Source organism: Melanotaenia boesemani, chromosome 2, assembly GCF_017639745.1.
Source record: "Melanotaenia boesemani isolate fMelBoe1 chromosome 2, fMelBoe1.pri, whole genome shotgun sequence".
Lineage (NCBI taxonomy): Eukaryota > Metazoa > Chordata > Actinopteri > Atheriniformes > Melanotaeniidae > Melanotaenia > Melanotaenia boesemani.
This window is the reverse complement of record NC_055683.1, coordinates 21,156,317-21,170,359: the sequence shown is the minus strand read 5'-3', so window position 1 is coordinate 21,170,359 and position 14,043 is coordinate 21,156,317. Positions and strand designations below refer to the sequence as shown.

At 36.1% G+C, this 14,043-nt stretch overlaps 2 protein-coding genes across 2 annotated transcripts in view; both read right to left on the bottom strand.

Annotated features, from left to right (window-relative positions):
- Nucleotides 1–14,043, bottom strand: part of LOC121656110 (immunoglobulin gamma-1 heavy chain-like) — a 343,586-nt gene that overhangs the window by 184,420 nt on the left and 145,123 nt on the right. The gene's annotated exons all lie outside the window — the stretch shown is intronic.
- The window catches only part of LOC121656377 (immunoglobulin mu heavy chain-like), a 101,078-nt gene that overhangs the window by 10,886 nt on the left and 76,149 nt on the right, over nt 1–14,043 (bottom strand). The window lies entirely within an intron of this gene.

Below are 14,043 nucleotides of genomic sequence, written 5' to 3'. Positions count from 1 at the left end.
ACCACTAAAGTTTAGACTGAAACAACAGATTTTGATATGTTTGCCATTCTATAAAAACAAAAAAAACAAAAAACAAAAAAAAAAACAACAACAACAAAAAAAATCTTTTAGAACAAAATCAAAACATAAGATAGAAAAATTAAGCTCGGTTTACCTGATGTTACTGTAACCGTGGTTCCTTTCCCCCAGTAGTCAAAAGCGTTATCACAGTGAAATATCTCAGCATATCGACATACAAAAACATGCACCTCAAAAGACACCGTTGATGCCTCTGAGGTCTACATAAGTTGAATTAAACAGTGTAACTATTACAATCACACTATGGTGACAAAAAGCTTTGTTTTTTACCTGATGTGACAGTCACTGTTGTTCCTTTTCCCCAGTAGTCAAAGTAGTAGTCACAGTGACACATTTCAGTTGCACTTCAGTACAAAATGTCTCACACACTTGTGCTGAGTAATTAACTAGAACATTTTACGATGAAAACCTTAACATACACTTAGTTTACCCAGAATTTTTATTTTGTTATTACATATTACATTAAGGTTGTTGTAGAGAATAAAACCATGATAAATTTAATGACAAATAAAAAATAATAATAGCTGTAATAACCTCAGATATTTAGTTTTGTACTTACCAGAAGTTACAGTGACTTGTGTTCCTTTCCCCCAGTAGTCAAAGTAGTCGTCACAGTGATGTACAACAACCTGCTTCTAATACAAATACAAGTCTCTTTTTTTAATCAAGAAAAACATTTGTTTTCCTAACAAAGCAATTCCTGCTGTATTATTTATAAGCATTCTCCCCTGAGATTTCCTTTTTCTCTGGTTTGAGTTACATAAAGTTATGTCAGCTTGCCAGCAGTTGGTGCACACTTCCTCTTTTTTCAGGCCTTGTTCTGAATTACAGTTTCAGTAGCAAGGACCACACACACACAACTACAGTCACCAGAGGCAGCCATAACTAGTTAATGATGCTAGTTAATGATATGAACACATGATATAATAGATTTTTTTATACCTCTTTAAAAGTACTTTTGGTGTGTATGTTGACCTAATCTGTCATAAGTATTATACTCACTTACCTACACTATGAATCCTATGAGGATTAAGGATTATATAAGAGAAAAAACCTATAACAACAAAAACAATATTAAAATAATTAAAATAAAATCATCTCTCATGCTGGGTTAAAGGCCAAAGAAAAGAAATTGGTTTAAAGTACAGATTTAAAAATGGACAATGACAAGTCCTTCCGTGCGGTTTAGAAAGGATTAGTTTAGCTTAATAAATGGCCCTGTTACATTTCGAAGGGTCTAAGACGTTGGTGGAATTACTTTTTAATGACTTTTCTTCAGCTTTTAACTGTATCCAGCCTCATGTCCTAGCACAAAGATTGAGGACCCACAATGTAGCTCTGGGACTAAATTGTTGGCTCTTGGACTTCTTACTAGAAAGATCGCAAAGTGTGAAAGTTAGTGGTGTAATCTCTGACATTGTTTGTCTTCCACTGGATCCTCCCCAAGGTTGTGTGTTATCATATATTTGGATTTATAAAAAACAAAATTGGCGGGAGAATGTTCCTACCTCCAAACTCTGACCATGGTGTATGCACAAAATCTGGGAAAACAGGAAACTGTGACACGAACGGTACAGAATAAAATCAAGGAAATGATGAGGTGGAGAGTATGCTGCCAACTTTTACCAGTCAGTAAAAGAAAATGCGAAAAGTAGGCTTCGGTCATTTTTTCTGTGATCCAGCAGAGTGGGTCAGACTGGAAAGTCTAAAAGTGATGCAACACTGATGAAACACACAAGAGGTGGATTTCCTTTATTTATTTATTCTTACACAATCCTTTTAAAATTGTTGTCCCAATTTCCATCAAGACAGTCTCCATTTCCCACAACTCCTTGGGCACATTGTTACTAGCGGTGATCGTGTCCCTCTGCACCTGCAGGACTTCCTCTATGGACACGGCTGCTGACCCAGTTGGACCACCCAGTAACTATAATGAATCATTGTTTAACACTAAATAAACTGCTACCAATCTCAGACGTATCTGTACATATTTATTTCATACATTAAAACGAAAACTACATTACCAGCATCATTACTATTACAGTCATTTAGCAGACACTTTTCTCCAAAACAATTTACTGTGGGCTGTAGCTTCTTGCCTAAGGCCCCAAGTCGAAGGTGCTACTTTGGGATTCGAACGTCGATCTCCTGCATGGCAGAAAGATGCCCTACCGACTGAGATATCCAGTCCAGATAGCCACAACCAACGCCTCTGGCGTGTCTTCCCTTCTTACACTGCAATGACAGCGTCTGCCACCTGCTGCCACTATTATGGCTTTCTGACACAAGTACAATGCCCACACCCTGCCCACTAATTAAACATTACCTCAAACCTGGAAAAATTCCACTTCTTCCCTCTTTTTCCCTCTCGAGCCATCATGAAAAATGATGTGATAAATATTTATTACAGGTGTCCACCTGACCATTCATAGCCACCATGTGAGCGTGGCAAGGCGGTTCCACACGTGTGCCCACTTTAGAGTTTCTGATTTATAAACGGAAACAGGTGTGGGATGTGCGTGAGCAGGCTTTTATAAATCTGAAAGCTGAAATGTATGGCGAGTGGATAGTGCCACAGATTACCTGCATAAGGTCACCGCCGTGTAATGTGTATGTATCTATTGTGGGCATATGTGTATTTTCTTTCTGTCTTTTTATGTTTTTATATGACATGTCATTTTCTAAACTTTTGCCTCAAGATTTAAACGGCTAAATTACAATCTCAGTTTGTGATCCTCTGAGATCCTCAGATTTTACGTTAATAATGACCTTTCAAAGTTAGACTAAAAATTCAGTTCATTAGATATTAAAATATTTATTTTGGTTAAACAGCCATTCCCCTTTTATATAGTGTTAACCTGATTCTTTTTTTTATTGGAAGTCCGAGAACAAACTCAGTAGAGGATCTGTCCAAAATAATTATAAATTTATTCCAAGTTCAGGCCACAGGTAAAGCAAATGCAGTGCTGGGCTCAGGATAACACATCATCTCCATCGGCCTGAGCCCCAAGCAGTGATGTAGATATTTTATCTTCTTAGGGGGGGGGCTGCCTCATACAAGAACCGACTTTATACACAACCAGCTGTAACTGGCCAGTTATCACTGTCGTAGGCAGGTCAGCCACTGCCCACGCGATAGATTGAAATGTGCTGTTCAGTGTGTGAATGTTGAACTGAGGTGAAAGTATTGCGTGATAATGCAAACGTATCGATTCAGTCATAATGAATGGAATGAATACATCATCAATAAATCATATAGATTAAACTTTGCAGTCTAACGACAAGCAGTAACAGCAGTATAGCCATTAGGATCAAAGCGTAGGCTGGATGAAGGAAACAACATTTTAGATCACATTTATTATCACCATTATGTCATACATTCAGTGGCTGCTTTAATGGATAATCCCTGTCCAACCAGTAGACAACAGCTCTGTTACTAAATGTGCTAAGAATGGAGGTCAAAGAGTGCTGGAGTTATATGAATCTGTAGTCCATCCAAATAAGACTCAAGTCTTCCTGACTGGGTCACATCAGTAGTTATTAAATTTACATTAAAGGAGGAAGCAATCAAAAAGATTAGTATCTGTTTAGGTCAGAGTTATGTTTCTATTTGAAAAATGTTCTCTCAACATTTTATTGAACACTTTGTTTTACATCTTTTGTCTTACAAAAAAGACAAGTCATTTGTTGATTGTCCATAATACAGAGGCAGGTAGCTCCAGAGTGAACATCCGTCCAATACCTGACCTAAAGCTGATTTCACCTCAGTCAATGAAGTCATTCATCTCCAGCTTCTTTACAGGCAATGCTTCACAAATTCTTGCAAACATAACACATGCAAAACTATTCGCTGCAAACAAAGTCAGTAAGCTATAAATATACTTATCAGCTATAAAATAGACAAACAGAGTACCTTTTTATAAAATGGTTTTACAAAAAGCATTGCAGCTAAAGTTGGCTAACGTTACGTTATTAACCTGGGTGTTACATGCTGCACTGCTCTTTAACAACCTGTTCCTGTCACATTACTTCTCATCTCTAAATCATTATATTTACCGAGTTTCTAAAGGTTAGAAAAGAAGACGTAGAGTTACAGATTTGACATTTTTGTAAAACTGAGATTCTAACGGATGCGAGGCTGTCTCTCCACCAGCTGCAGGACCAGAAACTGATGTTGGCAGCTGCACACAGGAATCACCTGCTTCTTGCTTCGGCATTCCATGTTTAAACCTCCACCTGAAAACCAGCCACTCTCCACACTGCAGCACATAGCATAACTTCCTATGTGCTAGGCCATCTGTTGTTAGCAGCCTAGCAAAATACCATTGAAATTGCAGACGTTGACGTGGCGACGTGATGGTCAGCTGTGCCCTCTCCTGTGCTTGGTCTGCAGTAAATTGGGAGACACCACCTGCAGTCTGTTTTACTTCGTAGTTTTGTGCATCAGGCCCCAGGAACCTTAAGTAGGTTGTTGCATTCTGGCAGACTGGAGCCATCACCTTCATGACTAATCTATGTTGCTTCCCTCAGGCTGCAGATTTGTGATGCCACAGGCAAGGACAAACAGATTTAAAAAGTCTTTTCTCTTTGTGGCCTTTGGGCTTTTAAATAAGGTTGGGTGACTTTTCTTTTTTTTTGTTATTATTAGTGCTGGGCACGTTAACGTGTTAATCGCGCGTTAACGCAACGCTTAATTAACGCAACGCTTAATTAACGCAACGCTTAATTAACACAACGCTTAATTAACGCCTTTAATTTTTTTAATTGCGCGTAAATTTTTTTTTTTTTTTTTTTTTTGCTGGCCGCTGGCTTTGATGACAGAAACATGGCGTCCGTGTCTCCCTTCCCTGCTAAAGCAGTGCGTCTGATGTAATCAGGAGAGAGCGGGTTATTAGAATGAAGACACATTTTCTGTCTAGAACTTAAGAAAGAAGAAGAACCGACGTTTCTCTTTGTCAAAATGCATGCAGATGGACAGAACATTGTGATTTTTGGATGGGAAACTTTTTATGTATTATTATTTTTTTTAATAAATGCAGTTTTAATTTATGCAAGACAGCAAAGGTAAGACATGCTTTCTGACTTTTACAAACTTGCAGCATAAAGCGGGTCTTCTTCTGCCTCTGGTTCGGTGAATCTTGGTCATAGCGAGATGAAACTTCCAGCTGTGGAATCTGTGAGATGTGAGCTTTCAGTAGAGGAGTCGTTTGTTCGTGTTCATGCCGTGGGGTGGACACGGGGAGACATCATCTGTGTTTACGTATTTTTCGGACTTTGTGCAGCTGCTCTTTAAATTATTTGCTGTCTTAACTCCCAGTAGAGGAGACTGCAAGTGCAGTCAAACAAAAAATGAAAGTTTATAGAATTTATAGGCCAGAAATCTGGATAATGAAGCACTGAAGGTGCATGGATGGAAGTTATTGTGCATATTGTGAATATTTCTCTCTCCTCACCATCTAGAAGCTGTGAGATTCAAATCCTGCTTTCTGTCTGTTCACCTGATGCTGATATTCATCACATATAGTTCCTTCTGTGTTTAGAAGGAAGCAGCTTCACAGCTTTAAATTCATCCTGCTGACTTTTTACCTTTTAGTTAATAAATCCTGAGAATTTCATTCTTCTTTCTCTTAAATATTTGGTTTAATAAATATATATGAAGAAATAGTTTAACTGTTGCTGTTTAAAGAGAAAACTGATGCTAAATCTGTTTATGTGTTTAGTGCAGGGGTCTGCAGCCTTTCTAATCCAAAGAGCCATTTTTCCCTCAGCCAGCTAAATCAAACTCCTTTAGAGATGCAAATGTTATGAGACTTTTCAAAAAGTCAGCTTAATATATATTTTTAATAAAGAGCCACCATAGGATATTTGTAATATTTGTAATTTGTAAGAACCACATTTTTAATTTAAATTTTAAGGTTTTAAAAAAAGGAAACACATAAAACCTTTATAAAAAGAGGATAGACAGACTTTCTTCTAAGGGATGTAGATATGTGTGTAAAATGCTGTAAAAGAAAAAAAAAAGTCCCTGGTTTCCAACCTAATGACAAGAAAGATAGATTTAAGACACATATTCTAGCCACATATTTAGAGACATTGTGGAAGGTCCAGAGAGACACTTGCAGCTCCAGAGTTGCAGGTTGGAGACCCCTGATGTCGTGTTTGTAAACCAAAATTGACTGCATTTTCTTTATATAGCTGTAAGCCTTTTAAAGGAAAGAGACATTTTGCGCGTGACAATGCGATTAATCGCGATTAATTGCAGCATGTCATGCAATTGATCGCGATTAAAAATTTTAATCGTTGCCCAGCACTAATTATTATTATTTATTTTGTTAGTCTTGACTGTTTATTGTTGTGTTGTTGTCTGGTTGTCATTTGCTGCTGCTGCAAAACCAAATGTCCCACTAAAGATAATAAAGCTAACCTTGAACTCTTGAACCTTGAATCTAAAATCTCTGTCCTTGACCTGGGGTAAAAACTAAGCCAGACTTGATCTTGTACTGTAATGTTAGTCTCTTTTCTTACCTTGTTATAATGCTGTTTTGTCTTCTGTGTGCTTTTTATATGTTTTTCATAGGTTTGAGCATCATCACTTGTTTGAATGTAGAATATGCTTTTGAATCAGGGTCACATATGTGCAGACAGAGATCATTATCCAGGTTGTCTAAAGTTGAGCTCTGCAGGGGGACTTCTGTGGATTAATGCACAACTGGGTTAAGAGCAAACCAGAACTCTGGTCAATATTTATCTCTGGTTTTTTCCTTTTTCTCCAGATATGAGTCAGCCATTGCCTTGCCATTGTGGTTTATTATTTTAGTTAGCTTGGTTTGGGAATGATAGGCGAGGTCATTTTCTGCTGATTCTGTTTCTCAAACACAGAAGATAAAGAACTGTGGTCCCTGGCCAGAGAGAATTTATGCCAGTGTACTCCAGGGGGTGAATATTCTAAGTGTAAGATGACACCTTTGTTGCACCATTGCACAGAGGGAATATCTCTATGAAGTGAGTATAGTGGTCCACAAAACAGTCAAAAATAAGTTACTACTGGTACTACATGAAAAGGGTCCCATGAGGATGACTCCCAGGGTCTCCCAAGTGTTGTTGACCAGAACTTGTTGGAATTTTCGGGGTGGTTTCCAGATCTCCAATTTGGATTGCTGGCACACTACAATACCACAAACAAGCCCTTAAACTCAAATCTTGGGAAAATGCACAAGTGCTTGTAACATGTTTTATATTATCCAAGGTAGACAGAAATTGATTGTTATGGTAACAGTGGAGTAAATGCTGGAAGATGGAAGATGGAATCTAAATCTGACAGAGTGTTTAATGAGGTACCAACAGTGAATTTGGTTCCATGATTCTCAATTTTCCTGTTTCTATGATTTTGTGATACAATCTTTGAATATCAAGATCCTACTGTTGTGCCTTCCAGATATCCTTCCCTGTTTGTAGGTGTTTGACATCGCAGTGTCTCTGAGGTGATTAAAGGTGATCATAGTGTCCTTGATGGAGTATCTGGCAGTGTATTGTATTAACCTTAATGAATTGTGTAACAAAGTTTAAATGTCTGTCTAGAGTCTGATGGAAAAGGGTAGGTCTTTTTCCACCATTTTTCATTGTAAGTCATAAAGGTGGTATTCAAAGAGCCGGATATCTTCTGAGGTAATTGAGCTCCCATGATCAAACCCGCTGCTTCTCTCAGCAGCTGCTTCACGTCGCATACTGTCCAATATTCTGCGTTAATAAAAGTCTGTTCTATGGGTTTCTTTAATAGAGTATCTGAACCAACATAGAGGAATAATGCCACACAGTGTTATTGGAACGTGTTCACTAGCTCTGCATATATAGTATTCACTTTATATCTAATTGCATGTTTTTTCCAATGCATTTTAAACATTCAATTGTTATACCCTAAAAAAATGTCATGTTTGATATGTGCATATCTTCAGCTATGCTTTCTTTTGTCAATAGCAGAGATGGCACCTTCTTGAATGGCTTCTGCATAAAATACAAAGTGGATTTAGCACAACACCACTGAATCTTTATTATCTGGAGTTTCTATGTCCCCAGAAGCTGTACATCCTGGACACCCTATCCAATTAGTTACAAAGACCCGTCGTCATCACATAAGCTAATTTAGTCATTACAGTCATTTAAAAAAAAAGATAAATATATATATATATATATATATATATATATAATATTCAGGAGCAGGCAGGAAGACTGACATCTATCAGTTTGTCATTTTTCCTTCCCCAAGGTTTATTTTTATCATTTCATTATACAAACTGAAACTGATTGTTTTACTTTATTGCCTTGCCCTGTTGTCTTATGTCATTAAAACGTTTGTTTTTTGAAAGATTTCACTTGTTTTCTTGTCCTGAGGTGCCAGTCCCACCAGTAGGTCAGGTGAGTTTTTAGTTAAATCAAGTTGTTACTCAGTTAGACATTTCATTTTACATTAAAAGCAAAGCAACTTTATTTGTACAGCGCAATTCAACAACATGGTGATTAAAAGGGCTTTACGAAGACATTAAAAACATAAGATCATATGAAGCATAATTTAAAAAAAAAAAAAAAAAACAAGACAAAAAGGTAAGAACATAAACTAAGCATGATCATGTCTTTTTTTATTTATTTGGTCTTTTAAGTACAAACCATTGAAATGCAGCTGAGAGACACAGTCCTGTCTGAAGCGGATCGTCAGTGTTGTCTGCATTGTCTTTGACTTTAAGTCCATACTGCTGGGACATTACATGCTACCACACGGCTGGCTTTAATAGATGAAAGTAAGCCGTAACAACCTAATCATTTAACCTTATGAAAGTGAATTGTAAGGACGGTTAGCAGTAAGAAATATAGAGGCTAATGAGGACTTTCATGTCTGATCTTTAATAAATGCTAACTCATTGGTTGAGATAAATATTTCCCTCCAAAAATGTATGAAATTATTGTGTTGGTTACACTTATTTAATCTATTGTTAAATATGACTTGATCATCACTTAAATCAACATTAACATAATAATGCATTCAGTGACAAACGTGTATGTGCAGTAATAATATGTTTATTTAGTTTTCACCCTCAGTAATCCGATCGCTGCTGTCTATTCCGTAGTAGAGTCTAGCAGTGTGGGGTTTGTTTGGAGCTATTGGAGGCTCCATGACCCACTTGACCGCTCTTACAGCCAAGTCAACCGATGTCACACCTCTGAGTATATCAAAGGCTCTGTCGGAGACAAGGGAGAGAGACCAAAAACTAACCAATCAGAGGATAAGACACATCAGCCACAGTCTCGCCTCCAGAGTCTCAAAACGCCAGCAGCCGAGCGAGGGAGGACTGTTTAGCCGAGTGTGCAGTGACAGAACTGAGATTGAGGAGGTCGCTGCTGCGAGGACATTGGTCCACATATGTGAACACGCCATAGGATGCCTCGGTGAGGATTACTGAAGCATCAGTGCCGAGCCAAGTTTCAGTTAGAAAGAGACAGTCAATATTATTATCTAAAATCAGATCATTTATAACAAAAGATTTGTTTGACAGCAACCTAATGTTTAAAAGAGCCATGTTTAATGCTGCAGGAAAGTTTGGTTGTGAAGTTGTGGATATGTGTTCTGTACTGGGAACTGTATGTATGGGACATAGACATCCTACATGAAAGTAAAACTACAGAGCAAAACCATATCCTGGTTGAATCAATCTACTAAGCAGCATTTGGTGTAATTAACCTTCTCTAGACCTGCAACAGACTGCTCAGAGGTGTGGTGGTTAGGTACCTGACAGCAAGAAGGTTTCTGCTTGAATCTTGGCTGGAGCCTTTTTACATGGAGTTTGCATTTTCTTCCTCCCCCTGTCCAACAAAATGCATGTTAACTGATGATTCTACATTGATCCTAAGAGTGAGTGTGTCAGGATTCCAAATAGGATAAAGCAGGTATAGAAAATGGATAGATGAACAGACCTGGAAGTTATCTAATAAAAAGTGGAATTAGGTATGGTGGGGGATTGTTTATTATTTAAACATTTAACATTTATATCATCCAAAAGAACTCAACAGGAGCACAGTTGTGTGATAGTAACTTCCCCCCATGTCCCACAAAGCTTTGTACAATAAATTCTTTGTCTCTGCACTAATTTCAAAGTAGATCCATTTGGGTTGCTTTAGAAAGATGTATTGTCTTTACCAGTACTGTGTGAGCTTTTAGCATTTAATCCAGTTTCCTTTCGTCAACTGGATGCGGAAGCACCTGTTGTGGTGAAGATTGTTTCCTGTGTTACACAAATATTAACCAGTAAGGATGTTAAAAACCAGAAGTCCAAGATGTGCACTGCCTGCACATACTTTGGTATTTTTAAAGCATAAACATCCTCATCTATGAAGATTAACTTTAAAATATAGTTTAAGAAAAACAGATTCAGTCAACAATGAGGTGACAAAAGATTTTGTTCTTGTCTGGTGGAGAATAAAAAGAGACAAAAGTTTCTTTTACTAAAAAGTCAGTGGGGGTTCAAATGTTTGTGGATCCAAGCCAGAAACCCACAATCCTGAGAGAAGCATCCCACTGAATGAGAATAAAAAGTCCATCACTGTTAACAGCCACCACTGGCCTCTTAGTTACCAGTGTCACAATGTCATTTTCTGGATCAGTAGCTAGCTACAGCAAAAAGATAGTCTTACCAGAGCAGTCAAGATTCTGTCCTTTTGTTGGGGCTTATTATCAAGACATTTTTGACTTATAATAATTTATGTGGAACACATAAAAGAAAAACAAAATAACAAAACAAGTTTCTTCAGCTGATGTTTCTGTATCATCATTCTTAAGTGAAACGTTTGCTACTTAATATGTATTTTCATGACTACTATTGTCATTTACATTGTGGTTCAGTACCTTAGAAAAATATGATGATACTGTCATTGAAGTACTCTTGTCAGATTTTCAGTGTGTAATGATAAACCAGATGTTGTGATTTTCCATATTATTAATGAACTATAATGATTTTTTACTTTCTTTCTTTGTAAGCCAGGTTTTTGTATTGCCCTTTATTAAGGTGGTGCCCACCACACAGTGACTCACAGCCACACTAAAACCTTTGCATCATATAACACACTGTTATATAGTGCAACACCATCACCACCATGAAGCTTTTTCCAGTTTAATTATCTTTTTCTTTTTCTATAACTAAACTTTCATTTCTATCTGTTTTTTGAGACCATTTATTTTGGTCATTGCAGAGGGAGCCTGTAAGCTTGTATGTTGAACTCACCAGGTGATCAGTCATGTTTTTATTTACCTGAATGCCGTTTGATCCTTTTGGCTTTTGATAAAATAATAGTTTAAATTTGTTTAAATAAATTAAATTAATAGTTTTGTAACAGAAAATAAAACACACTACTGAAACATTCCCACTGAGTCCCAGAAACACGTTTATTCCAGTAGGTGGTGGTTTTTGCAACCGGATCCATCACTGTGGACATCATACTGCACAGTGACAAAACTCTAAACAAAAACTCCATCCTGCTATTTATCATTCATGGAAATTAGATAAAATGATGTTGCTTCTTTACTTAAACAAGATTCTTTTAAAAATTAAATCTTCATTAAAACAAAACAGCCCTCTCAATAAAAACAGCTTTACATTCTCATTATTTATCTGTTATGACATTAAATATTATCAGCAGCTTTGCAGTTTTTTGATTTAAAATAATAATCCTGCACTGTCATAATTTTATTAGGTTTAGAGAGAAGTCATCATTCCTTCCTTCAGTGTTTTATAAACTTGAAGAAAGTTTTGGGATAGCACATGTTTTTTTTTTTTTTTGTTTTGTTTTTTTTTTTTTTAATAAAGTGTACATTTAGAGGACACATATATTTAATTAATGGCATCATGCTGCTGTTTAGTTAAAAATTGTTCCTCTGGTTTCATAACTTTGGTTAAATTTTCAGTGTGTATATGAACAGTTATTTTTATTTCAAGAAAACTACATCACTTGCTTTATCAGTTATATTAATGTGTTGCTTTTCTGTTTCAGATGGTGCCTTTTTTAATCATAATATACAAAAATTTATTCTGATTAGAAGTAGGTTTTTATTACAGGATCAATGTGGTCGTAGTTATACACTGTGGCCTTTACAAAACGTCTCCTTCTTTGTTGCTTATCTTTACACATGACACACATGTTGACTTAAAAACACAACTGTTAAATACATTTATTGATTAATATAGATATAAATTTAAGGCATCTTGTTTATCCCACAAGATGTTGTGGTTTTTGTCCCAGTGTAGCTTCAGACAGGTTTTTGTATTGCTGTTTCACACTGTGGTTGCCACTCCATACACAATGATGCATACTCATACAAAAACCTGTTTCTGATGTGATGGACAGTCAGTAGTGTGTATTTGTTCTTCTGCTCCTTTTTAAAGTACAAATATGGCACCGTGCTGCTGTCCTTTCAGATTTAACATGTGCTTTTGTATCATCATTGCAATCATTAATTTCTTAGTAGAAACAGGTTTTTGTCCCAGGATGTATCACTGTGTCTCCCACCCCACACTGTGGTTTAACTGCTTGCAAAAACTTCCCACTGTGCTTTGCTCATCATTACACATAACTTACGTTGCCTTAAAAGATAAAACGAAAAGATCCTTTAATTATTATTTAATAGAACTTATCCTTGAAGTTTTTTTTTTTTCTTCTTTCCTGTTTTTCTTTATTATTCTATGAATAATTATTATAAATGATCATGAATTACTTTAACAACATTTAGGAAACTGCATCACTTCCTTCATCAGTAATTATAATTTATGTTTCTTTTTTCTCTGTAATTTAGTATTTTGTTTATCTAGATCATTATAAATAAAATTTCTGACTCATTGGATGGAGGTTTTTGTTACAGGATGTATCACTGTGGCCGTAGTTATAATTTACACTGTGGTTCTGCCCTTTACAAAAACTTCAGTCTGTGCTCTGCTAACGTTGGACGTGGCTTACATGATGTTGTCTTGAGAAACAAGAAAAAAGAGAGAATTTTTTTTAATACACACTATCCACTATGTTATTGGATACAAATGAATAATGCTGTACATTAATTTAAATAAATAAACACAATCTAAATACCTTCTGTTTACTACAAGATTCTGAACCTTTGGTAAGCTATGCCTTTGTCAATTTATTTATTTTTCTGTTGTGGAAAGTACAAGCTGTGCTGCAGTCATCGGCTGGGACAGCAGCATCAGAACTTGAAGAGGCTTGAAGAAAGTAAACAAATAAATAAATAAAGACTGGTTGGACTGATCTAGAGCTGCTGGAGCTGGTTGTACAGTAAAGAAAAAAACATAGCTGCTGAATGTAATAGACAATTCTAAACACTCTAAACAACACATACAGAAAAGTCAAGACTTAACTGTCAAATGATAATTATTTATTCTAATAAATATAAATAAAAACCACTATAACATCACAATTGTCCTCAGATGATAAATATTTGTGTATATGTGTATATATATATATATATATATATATATATATATATATATATTTATATATATATACATATATATATATATTCTAATTTCATTTAATGTAATGTCATTTCATTTAATTAAATTAGCTGACTTCGTTGTCATCATCACCATATATATCATTAATGTTTTAGGAGGTTTTTGTAACAGGATGTATCACTGTGGCCGCTACCCGAATATACACTGTGGCTCAGCTCCTTACAAAAACTTCAATGTTCATTACTCCACATGACTCACATGATGCCTAAAACAAGGGAAAGATAGAAAACATTCTCACATGTTGCTGGCTTTAATAAACAGATTTAGTAATAAATATAAATAAATAAAATATACAGAATTATTTAAATGTCTTCTTTTCCCCACAAGATGTTGTGGTTTGTGTCCAAGTGTAGCTCAGGACCTGGTTTTGTGTTGCTGTTTCATGTGGTTGTGATTCCAACCA